At 43.1% G+C, this 12,439-nt stretch overlaps 1 protein-coding gene across 3 annotated transcripts in view; it reads right to left on the reverse strand.

The window, feature by feature from the left end:
* LOC140485527 (complexin-1) overlaps positions 1–12,439 on the reverse strand; it is a 236,841-nt gene that overhangs the window by 63,167 nt on the left and 161,235 nt on the right. The window lies entirely within an intron of this gene.

Genomic DNA, 12,439 nt, shown 5'->3' on the forward strand with positions numbered 1-12,439 from the left:
CTGCAGAGACCACTCAGTATATTCAAAAAAGAGACAGACACCGGTATAGATTTTAAAGGCCTCAAGGGGTATGGGGAGAAAGCGGGAATACACCATTGAGTTAGAGGATTGAATAGTAGGGTAGGTTTGAGGGGCTGAGTGGCCTTTTTTATAAATAAATTGCTCATTAATCCCCTCTCTTAATCCACTCCTGATGCACAATGGCTGCAGTGTGTACCATCTACAGGATGCAGTAGCTCACAACATTTCTTCAACAGCAACTTCAAAACATTGAGAACTACCACCCAGAAGAACAAGGGCAGCAGGTTCATGGGAATGCCTTTACCTCAGAGGTTCCCTTCAATCACATGCCATCCGGACCTGGAACTATAATACAGGTTCCTTCATGACTGGGTCATTTGGATTGCAGCAGTTTAGAAAGTGGGTCACCAGTTACTTTCCCATGGGGCAATTAGGAATGGGCAATAAATATTGGCTTTGCTTATGATGCTCACATTCCAACAATTAACAAAACTAATAAGAATATTCATGACTACTTTTTCTAGTTGAGCAGCTCGATTCTCAGATGTAGTGTTTATATGATAGAACATAACCTTTAACAGCTTAACAAAATGCAAAAGGTAACTCACATAACAGCAAGACTTTAGTGCTACATTGGGAATTTCTGAATACAGACAAAATGTTTAAGTCCAGAAAGGTCTGTTGTGATGGCAATACCTACAGATACTCATTGATGGGCTGCAGTAGGCCAGCTGTCTTCATATTGGACAGAAATCTTGAGACTTTTTTTGATCTAACAGTGATAGAAATTGAAGGATTGTCTCGATTTTCTAAGATCAGGGCCCTGTGAACAAAGCACTTGGCAAAGAGCAGAGCAGGGAATTACTCCAATTGATTTATTTTGCTTGATGTATCCTAGAAGGTGTGAAAATAAGTTTCAGGTGTAATAAAACATAGTGTAAGGAGTGACACAGTGGCGCAGATATAGCTGGATGTATGCAGACAGTATACTGGCACCTTCAATTTCTGAGACACCAAGGTACAAGCAGACAATGATTTGGAAAAAGGAGTTATTGACAAATCCAACATTCCTGTGATGGCAACACAAGGACAATATTGTTAGATGATGCAATGGAGCAATTCAATGTTTCCTCTCCTTATGTAAAATATGCGCTGATGACCAACATGAGACATAATTATCTTATTCAATCATTTAAACAAGTTTCTGACAACTCTGGAATAAGTGGGACCTGATGCAGGGACACTGCCACTGTGTCACAGGTGTTCCATCCTGAATAACAGTTAGCAATTTTCTCTTTCTTGGAATATGTGCCTTCAATAATGAGAAGCAATCGAGGATAAAGACACACCTGCATTCCTGATGAGAAATTTACTGGTTTGGAGCCCAACGGAGGGAATGAACAAAGAGCAGTTGGAGTATTTCGTGTGGGTTAGATGGGCTTCAGATTGGTTTCTCAGGTCAGTGCAACATTGAGGGCCGAAGGGCCTGTACTGTGCTGTAATGGTCTATGTTCTATGTACTGATTAAGTAATAGCGATTGACCCATGTGAGGCAGGCATTTCATTCATTAAATCTAATCCAGGATGATACTGGTCAGTCTCATTTGTTAGCACACAGTTTCCTTGGTTTCTTTTGTGTTTGTTTGAAGCACTCCATGCTTCAGATAGAAACAACATCAAATCAGCAGAGATTTTGTTTACTGTGTAAGACATGTGATTCTCTCTGAAGAAAATGTCCAACCAACTGTCCAGCTGGGAAAAGCCTAATATTTGGAATTCCTCCATATGTGAAAGGATGAATAATTAATTCAAACCGTACTGATGACCAGCAAAGAGCATTGAAAAAAATCCATCTTTGTCCAATTGGTAGCACTTAAACCATTACAGAATTATTTTGCAGGTATTTCTGTCAGATTGATCTCCATTTATCCTCAGACCCAGCCTGAACAATCATTAGCACAGCTCCACCACATTGACTGTTGAATTATTGTAAATTTCACTCAGTTCTCCCACAATAGATCATTCCATACATACCATCTTCAAGTCATCATCTCAGAAGGACCTATTTTCCTTTATACTTGAAGACATAGAACATAGAACATAGAACAATAAAGCACAGAACAGGCCCTTCGGCCCTCGATATTGCGTCAACCTACGAACTATTCTCGGCTTGTCCCCCTACACTATCCCAATATCATTCATTTGGATCTGCCAACAGCTCCATATTCTAGGTGCTGAGATGTGCCGGGTGCTGAGAGATTAGATTAGATTACTTACAGTGTGGAAACAGGCCCTTCGGCCCAACAAGTCCACACCGACCCGCCGAAGCGTAACCCATTCTCCTACATTTACCCCTTCACCTAACACTACGGGCAATTTATTATGGTCAATTCACCTGACCTGTACATTTTTGGACTGTGGGAGGAAACCGGAGCACCTGGAGGAAACCCACGCAGACACGGAGAGAATGTGCAAACTCCACAGAGAGAGTCACCTGAGGCGGGAATTGAACCCAGGTCTCTGGCGCTGTGAGGCAGCAGTGCTAACCACTGTGCCACCGTGCCGCTGAGTGGTTCTAAGTGCTGAGTGTCTCTGGGTGCTGAGTGGTTCTGGGTGCTGGGAGCTTCTGGGTGCTGAGTGGTACTGGGTGCAGGGAGGTTCAGGGTGCTGAGTGGGTCTGGGTGCTGAGTGGTTCTGGGTGCTGAGTGGGTCTGGGTGCTGAGTGGTTCTGGGTGCTGCGGGGTTCTGGGTGCTGAGCAGTTCTGGTGTGCTGAGAGGGTCTGGGTGCTGAGAGGGTGTGGGTGCTGGAGGGTCTGGGTGCTGGAGGGTCTGGGTGCTGGGAGGGTCTGGGTGCTGGGAGGGTCTGGGTGCTGGGAGGGTCTGGGTGCTGAGAGAGTCTGGGTGCTGGAGGGTCTGGGTGCTGGAGGGTCTGGGTGCTGGGAGGGTCTGGGTGCTGGAGGGTCTGGGTGCTGAGAGGGTCTGGGTGCTGGGAGGGTCTGGGTGCTGAGAGAGTCTGGGTGCTGGAGGGTCTGGGTGCTGAGAGAGTCTGGGTGCTGGAGGGTCTGGGTGCTGGAGGGTCTGGGTGCTGAGAGGGTCTGGGTGCTGGAGAGTCTGGGTGCTGGAGGGTCTGGGTGCTGAGAGAGTCTGGGTGCTGGAGGGTCTGGGTGCTGGAGGGTCTGGGTGCTGGAGGGTCTGGGTGCTGAGAGAGTCTGGGTGCTGGAGGGTCTGGGTGCTGGAGGGTCTGGGTGCTGGAGGGTCTGGGTGCTGGAGGGTCTGGGTGCTGGAGGGTCTGGGTGCTGAGAGGATCTGGGTGCTGGGAGGTTGTAGGTTCTGAGTAGTTCCTACTGAGTTCAGTGTGGATTCTGACTGCAATAGAAACAGTAGCAGCATTTCATCAGAAATCTGCACCAAGCATTCTATCCCTACTTTTATACAACACAATAAAGAGATTATTGATACAGCCTCAAGATAGGGTGATAATGGACAGATTTGACTCATATTTAATGGCAGTGGCACACTGTGCGTGGTTTTAATGTCAGTCAAACTGCAAAAAACTGACAGTGGATTGACAACAAGTTGAACACCTCATGGGCATCATAATAAGAGAAGTGTGTATTAGTACAATGTACAGCAGGCAAGTGTGTGATGTTGGCTGTGGAACAGGTGCAGAATGAAACAAATGAAGTTTGTAACAGTTATGTCACAGATGTGCCATGTAACAGGTAAAATGTAAAAAGTGTGTGTGTATTTATAATGGGCCAGTGAGTAACCAGTGAAAGTTGAAGACAAAGGTCAGGAGGCTGAAAGTACATTACTCCAAGTCCATCCCAGATATTGCAGTGAGGATTCCACTGAATGCTTCAGCTCACACTAACTGTAACTGGTCTTTGGTATTATCTGATGGTGAGGCTGGTACAGGAAGAGAGGAAGAAGTGGTTTGAGGAGGAGAAGTGAGAACACATGTACAGTTATATATTCATTAATGGATCAGGGTTGTGTTGTTTCAAACTCCACTCCCTCCAGTTGAAGCCATTTACCATGACACGAGGTAAAGCTGGAACAAACACAGGCAGAATGATGCCCTTCAGTGCTGTACGAATTCTGTGATTCTATGATAATGGACATCAAAATCTAGCAGAAGAATTCAGAGTTCTTGAACAATCATCCTTCAGCAGAGAGGGAGATGCCTGGTTAATATTTTTCGTTTTGCAGGATTAATTGAGGGGCATTTCAAAAATACGTAACTAACTTTAATGCACTCTGCAATGTTTGCTGGTGGAAATGTTCGAAATGCATGTACAGACTGTACAGACATCCCCGAGTTGCAACCAGGTTCCATTCTGCAGTCCATTTGCAAGTTGATTTCCAAGTCGGAACATAATATAGGACAATATAAAGTAGCCACTTCTGAGGAAATGTTCATATGTTGGGTCTTTAAAATTACATCCCTGTATGGGTTTGCGTTGTAAGTCGGACATTCATAAAGCAGGGACCCCCATAAGGTCATTTTCTAAAGACTGTTTTTAAGACCAATGCCACCACTAGGTGGAGCACAACAAGCATGTACACAGAACTGGCCCTCTGAAAAATGAGGAGAAAGTGAGGACGGTAGGTGCTGGAGATCGGAGCTGGAAAAGTGCAGCAGGTCAGGCAGCATCCAAGGAGCAGGAGAATCTGAAAAATGAACCTCTTTGTAAAATAACGGCAACAATATGTGATACTAGAAGTCAAATATGAATCAGGATTTAAAAATTATTCAGTAAATTAGAATTTCACTTACTTCCATTCCTGCACTGAAATTAATGGGCATTTTCCCAAGTTCAAAATCTCAGCCAGTTTACAGATTGCAATTCCAAAGAAGAGTCATATTGGATCCAAAACGTTAATTGTTTTTCTCTCCACAGGCACTGCCAGACCTGCTGTTTCTCCAGCATTCTCTTTTTGTGACAAATCACAGTCATTGGTTTGCTATAAACTCTTACTAGAAACTCTGCAATTGATTAAATTCTATGGAGTTTGACCTTACAGAGGTTTATAAAATCATGAGGGGCATGGATAGGGTAAATAGACAAGGTCTTTTTCCTAGGGTGGGGGAGTCCAAAACGAGAGGACAGAAGTTTAAATCGAGAGGAAAAAGATTTAAAAGGACCTGAGGGGCAATTTATTTCATGCAGAGGGCGGTGCATGCATGGACTGAGCTGCAGAGGAGGTGGTAGAAGTGGGTACAATTACAGCATTTAAAAGGCATCTGGATGGGTATATGAATAGGAAGGGTTTACAAAGATATGGCCAAGTGCTGGCAAATGGCACTTAGTCATATTGGGATGCCTAGTCAGCAGGGACGAGTTGGACTGAAGGGTCTGTTTCCATGCTGTATGACTCAATGAATATAAGAAGGTGACCACCCAAAAATAGGCATGGCTTAGTGCAGGTTCAAAACTGATTATTTGGCTTTCTGCTTCAGATGAAAATCAAAATATCCCTACTTGCTGTCCCATTGTGGTAGCAGGAGTGTAAAGTGTCAGACTGAAGATTGAATTTACAATCTCTAACTCAGGAGTAAGAGCAGGTAGGTAACCAACCTGATATTAAATTAGAATTGAGTGCAGCAAATTAACTTTTGTCCTTGACACACTTCCTAGTGCCTGACAAGTCTGCTGAGAGCCATCTACTTTGACAACAAACATTTGGTGAATGTTCAGTATCAGAGAGAAACCCTTTCTCGTTTTAATTGATGATCTGCCTCCACTGTATATACTTTATCCCCAAAACATTTGCTCATCAGCTTAATTGGTTACTAAAGTTCTACATGGTAGGTTAGTACAAAACCACAAGAGATTCAGGGTGGGTTGGCTAGGTGGACACAAAACTGGCTTGGTCATGGAAGTCAGAGGGTAGCAGTGGGAGGGTGTTTTTCAGAATGAAGATCGGTAATTAGTGGTGTTCCACAGGGATCAGTCCTAGGTCCTCTGTTGCTTGTAGTTTATATAAATGATCTGGAGGATATTGTGGGTGGTCTGATTAGTTTGCAGATGACACGAAGATTGGTGGAGTTGCCGACAGTGCCGACAATTGTGAAAGGATACAACAGGATATAGATTGACTGGCGACGTGGGCACAGAAATGGCAGATACGAGGTGATACATTTTGAAGGATCAAATGTCAGTGTGAATTATACTGTAAATGGCAGAACTCTTCGGAACATTAACATACAGGATCTGGGGGTGCAGGTCCACAGTTCTCTAAAAGTGGCAACACATGAGCTAAAGGTGATTAAGAAGGCTTATGCCATTCTTGCCTTCATCAGCCAGGGCATGGGGTACAAGAGTGGGCAAACCATGTTGCAGCTATATAGGAGCTTAAAAATGTGTTGCTGGAAAAGCGCAGCAGGTCAGGTAGAATCAAAGGAGAAGGAGAATCGATGTTTCAGGCTTATGTCCGAAACGTCGATTCTCCTTCTCCTTTGATGCTGCCTGACCTGCTGCGCTTTTCCAGCAACATATTTTTAAGCTCTGATCCCCAGCATCTGCAGTCCTCACTTTCTCCTTGCAGCTATATAGGACCCTTGCTAGGCCACATTTGGAGCATTGTGTGCAGTTGGGCGGGTCACCACACTACCAAAAGGATGTGGAAGCTTTGGAGAGAATGCAGAGAAGGTTCACCAGGGTGTTGCCTGGTCTTGAGGGCATTAACTGTGAGGGAAGGTTAAAAAGACTAGGATCGTTTTCACCAGAAAGATCTAAACACTGAGGCTTTTTAAACCCATTCCTGTATTTATTATTATCAAAACAAAATGTGTTCAATTAAAATAAAGTGTAATAATTCTGGATGTAAGTTTGCTTGCTGAGCTGGAAGGTTTGTTTTCAGATGTTTCATCAACACAATAGGTAACATCATCAGTGAGCCTCTGGTGAAGCACTGGTGGTATGGCCTGCATTTTATTTATGAGTTTAGGTTTCCTTGGGTTAGTGACATCATTTCCTGTGATTATGTCATTTCCTGTTCTTTTTCTCAGGGGGTGGTAAATGAGATCCAAATCAATGTGTTTGTTGATAGAGTTCCACTTGGAATGCCATGTTTCTAGGAATTCTTGTGCATGTCTCTGCTTGGCTTGTCCTAGGATGGACGTGTTGTCCCAGTTGAAGTGCTGTTTTTCCTCATCTGTATGTAAAGATAGTAGTGAGAGAGGGCCATGTCTTTTTGTGGCTAGTTGATGTTCATATATCCTGGTGGCTAGTTTTCTGCCTGTTTGTCCAATGTCATGTTTGTTACAGTTCTTGCATGGTATTTTGTAAAGACATTAATTTTATGTAGTCTGCATAGGGCCTTTCAAGTTCATTAGCTTCTGTTTTAGTGTGTTGGTAGGTTTGTGGGCTACCACGATACCAAGGGGTCCGAGTAGCCTGGCCGTTATTTCCAAGATGTTATTGATGTAGGGGAGATAGCTAGCCACAAAAAGACATGATCCACACTCACTAGTATCTGTACAAAAAATGAGGAAGGACACCACCTTGACTGGGACAACACATCCATCCTCGGACAACCCAAACAGAGACACACATGAGAATTCTTAGAAGCATGGCATTCCAACCGGAACTCTATCAACAAACACATTGATTTGGATCCCATTTACCAACCTCCCCAAGAAAAATAACAGGAAATGACATCACCACAGGAAATGACATCACCACAGGAAATGACGTCACCAAACTAAGGAAACCTAAACTCATAAATAAAAAGCAGGCCATACCACCAGTGCTTCACTGGAGGCTCACTGATGATGTTACTTAGTATGGTGACGAAACATCTGAAAACAAACCTTCCAGCTCAGCAAGCAAACTTACATCTAGAAATTAAACCTGAGCTACAAATTTTCTGAAACTTGATAGTGCAATAATTGGTTAACATACTGTCAGTAATAGAGAAATACAAATGATTATTTCTCAAAATATCAACTAGATCAGAAATCTAAACACATATGCACATGCGCTTAATACTTCAAAACTTAAATCCTCCAAGTAATATTAAAAATAAAGTGTCTTTGTAACAATAGTACTGGAGCATGGATTGTTCACTGCTTTTCATATCTGGAAGAAATATCCATAAAGTAAATAGCCTGAGACAATGGCTGTGGAACCATTCATAGTGGCTTGTACCTTCAAGTAAATAACATCAACCTGTGAATAATGGACCCAGAGTATATAGATTGCTTAACTTAGAGGTTGTTGTGGCACAGTGGTAGTATCCCTATCTCTGAATAAGGAGGCATAGGTTCAAGTCCCACCAGCTCTAGAGATGTGTAACAAATTCTCCGCACAGGTTGATTAGAAAATATAATACCAATTGCTGAACTTGGGCTCTTGTGGTATAATGGCAGTGTCAATACCTCTGGGCTAAATGACCCAGGTTCAAGTCCCACCTACTCCAGCAGTATAAGACCATAGGAACAGAAATAGGCCATTCGGCCCCTTGGGCCTGCACTGCCAATCAATATGTTCATGGCTGATCCTATATTCTTCAAATCCACTTTCCTGCCCTTTCTCCATAACTCTTGATTAACTGACTGATCAAGTCTCAAATATATGGGCTTTTCTGGCTTTTGCCTGAAACGTCGACTCTCCTGCTCCTCAGATGCTGCCTGACCTGCTGTGCTTTTCCAGCACTACACTCTTGACTCTAATCTCCAGCATCTGCAGTCCTCACTTTTGCCTAAGTCTTAAATATATACAAGGAGTCTGCCCACAGCTCTTTGTGCCAAGTATTTCCAAAATCTCACAACCCTCAGAGAGAAGAAATTCCTCTACAGCTCATCTCAGTCTTAAATTGGCACCCCTTTATTCTGACAGCATGCTCTCTGGTTCTAGACTCTCCCATGAGGGGAACACCCTCTCAGTGTTGACCCTATCCAGCCCCTTCAGAATCCAATATGTCTCAATGAGGTCACCTCTCATTCTTCTGAAACTCCAGTGAATAGAATCCCAAGCTTTTTTTTATCTTTGTTCATAATATAATCTCTCCATACCAGGGATCATCCTAGTGAATCTTGTCTAAACCATTTATGAAATGATGTCTTTTCCTTAAATAAGGGACCAAACTGCTCTCAGTGCTCCAGATGTGGTCTTACCAGCACCCCACCCAGTTACAGTGAGACTCTTAGACTCCAACCCCTTTGAAATAAGAGCCAACATTCCATTATCCTTCCTGCTGCACATCTACGCTAGTTTTCTGTGTTTCGTGCAAAAGTTCCCCTGAGTCCCTTTGTGTTGAGGCCATTTGCAGTTTCGTTCTACTTAAATAATAATCTGTTTTTTTGTCCTCCTTTCCAAAATTAAAAACTTCACATATTCCCACATCATACTCCATTTTTCAACTTTTTGCCCACTTATTTAACCTATCAATATTTCTCAGTAAAATGTTTGCATCCTTCTCGCAATCTGCCTTTCCACTTATTTTTGTGTCATCTGCAAATTTGGCCACAGCATATTCACTTCCATCCTCCAAGTCATTAATATATGTCATAAATATATTATATATTTTAAAATTATACATTAAAATATCTAGCTCTCTGAACAAGAAGCTCTAGTGTTGCAGTGACATTGTCGCTACCTCTAAGCCAGAAGGCCTGGGTTCAAGTCCCACCTGCTGCAGAGGTGCTCCTGAACAGGCTGATTAAGGATATCTAGATGTCTGAACTGTACAATAAAGTGTTCTTGTTGGTGACCTATCTTCTATTCTTGCATAATTTAAATAAGTTCACTTGATTTATTAAAGCACCTTATGGTAATTAGCATGAACATTCCCACCAATGTGTTCACTGGTCAATGAGTCTTTGAGCTAGGAAAATCTTGACTTTGCAGTTAATGTTAAGAAGCATGTTTAAGTCACAGTCCAGGAGTTGCTTTATTTGTTATATACTGAATTTATCAAAAAAATTAACAATTATAAAGCACCTTCCATGACCTCACCACATTTCAAAAAGAGCTTAAAGTATTTTCTAAATGTGAAGTGAACGTTTCTGTAGTCCTAGAGGACAATAGGCTGATCTCTTATTACAAAGGCACATGATGATGAGCTTAACCTGAAGGTCACCATTCATCAAACAAGATTGAGAGGGTAGAGACTTCATGGTAACCTCAGCAAGCACAGGAATTAAACCTACACTGTCGGTAGTGCTCTGCATTAGAAACCAGCCAACCAAACTAACAACCCTCTTTTGAAATGTAATCTCTGTTGCAGGATAGAAAATGAGGCAGTCAATTCAAGCACAGCAGGTCAGGTAGTACTTGAGGACAGGCGAGTCAACGTTTTGGTCCCAGTCCTGATAAAGGGCTTATGCCTGAAACATTCACATTCCTGCTCCTCGGATGCTGCCTGACTTTCTGTGTTTTTCCCAATGCCACACTTTGTTGACTCTGAGTTTCCACAAATAACAATGCATTAAACAATGCATTGTGGGCGGCACGGTGGCACAGTGGTTAGCACTGCTGCCTCACAGCGCCGGAGACCCGGGTTCAATTCCCGCCTCAGGCGACTCTCTGTGTGGAGTTTGCACATTCTCCCCGTGTCTGCGTGGGTTTCCTCCGGGTGCTCCGGTTTCCTCCCACACTCCAAAGATGTGCAGGTCAGGTGAATTGGCCATGCTAAATTGCCCGTAGTGTTAGGTAAGGGGAAGATGTAGGGGTATGGGTGGGTTGCGCTTTGGCGGGGCGGTGTGGACTTGTTGGGCCGAAGGGCCTGTTTCCACACTGTAAGTAATCTAATCTAATCTAATCTAATCTAAACACCACCTATTCTGTTCTGGATAGCAGCTGAGAGATAAGCATTAATACTGGGATATACCGCCTTGGACTTTCTCAAAATAGGGATTTTTTACAACAGTTTGAGAGGGAAGCCTGAAGGGTCTTGAATTGGTATTGCATCCATATATATTGCACTTCTGATACTGTAGCATTCACTTAGCACTGATCTGCTGATGCAGTGCTACCTCAGTACTGACCTGACAGCATAATGTTCCCTTAGCAGTGATCTTCTGACAGTGCATCACTCCATCAGCACTACCTTAAAATTCTTTCATGGGACATGGATGTCGCTGGCTGGGTCAGTCATTCTTGCCCATCTCCCATTTCCCTTGAGAAGGTATTTGTGAGCTGTCTTCTTGAACCACTGCAGTCCATTTGGTGTTGGTAGACACAAAATGCTATTAAGGAAAGAGTTTAAGGAATTTGGACCCAGCGACAGTGAATGGCTGGATGGTGAGTGGCTTGGATGGGAACTTGCAGGGGATGGTGTTCCCATGTCCCTGCTTTGTCCTTTGTCCTTCTAGATGGAAGTGGTCATTGGTTTGGAAGGTGCTGCCTGAGGATATTTGGTGAATTTCTGCTGTGCAGAAATTGTTGATGGTACTCACTGCTGCTACTGACCGTCAGAGGTGAAGGGAGTGAATGTTTGTGAACGTTTGTGCCAATCAAATGGGCTGCTTTGTCCTGGATGGTGTCAAGCTTCTTGAGTGTTGTTGAGCTGCACCCATCCTGGCAAGTGGGGAGTATTCCATCACACTCCTGATTGTGTCTTGGGAAAAGGCTTTGGGGAGGCAAAAGGTCAGTTACTTGCTGCTGAACTCCTACCCTCTGACCTGTTCTTGTAAGCACAGTTTTTGTGTATGACAGATTGGAGAATGTTACTTAAAGGGATGATGGTGGAAAGGCAATGGCAAACACTCAGAGAGTGTTGGGATGAACTGCAACAATTTTGGCGACCAAACCATAGCTTACAAACAAAAGTAGAGATTGTATTAGATCCAAGGAAGAAGTATACAAACTGGCCAGAAAAGAAAAGTAACAGAACAATTTAGAAACCAGCAAGTGGGTGAGAGATAGATTAATTAAGAAAGGAAAAATATTGATCGCGAGTAAGCCTGTGGGGAACATAAAAACTGAGTGTAAAAAGTTGTATAGGTATGTGAAGAGAAAAAGATTGAAGATGAATGTAGGTCGCCTACAGTAAGAAATGGGAATCTAAAATGGGGAATAAAGAAATAAACGGCCAACTAAAAACACACTTTGGTTCTGTGTTCACAAAAGAGGACACAAATAACATATCAGAAATGCTGGGAAACAAATACAGGGTTTAGTGTGAGAGAGGAACTGAAGGAAATCAATATTAGCAGTGAAATGGTGTTGGAGAAATTGGTGGAATTGAAGGCTGATAAATCCCCCGGGCCTGATAATCTAATTTTCTTCAGGAAGTGGCCCTATAAATGATGGATGCACTGGTGGTAATCTTCCAAGATTCTACAGAATCTGGAACAGATGCTAAAGATTGGAAGGTAACTAATGTAACGCTTGATTTAAGAAGGAAAGCAGAAAGAAAATTGAGAACTCTAGACCATAGTGTCATAGAATCATATAGCATAGAAACA

The sequence above is a fragment of the Chiloscyllium punctatum genome, chromosome 14 (assembly GCF_047496795.1).
Source record: "Chiloscyllium punctatum isolate Juve2018m chromosome 14, sChiPun1.3, whole genome shotgun sequence".
Lineage (NCBI taxonomy): Eukaryota > Metazoa > Chordata > Chondrichthyes > Orectolobiformes > Hemiscylliidae > Chiloscyllium > Chiloscyllium punctatum.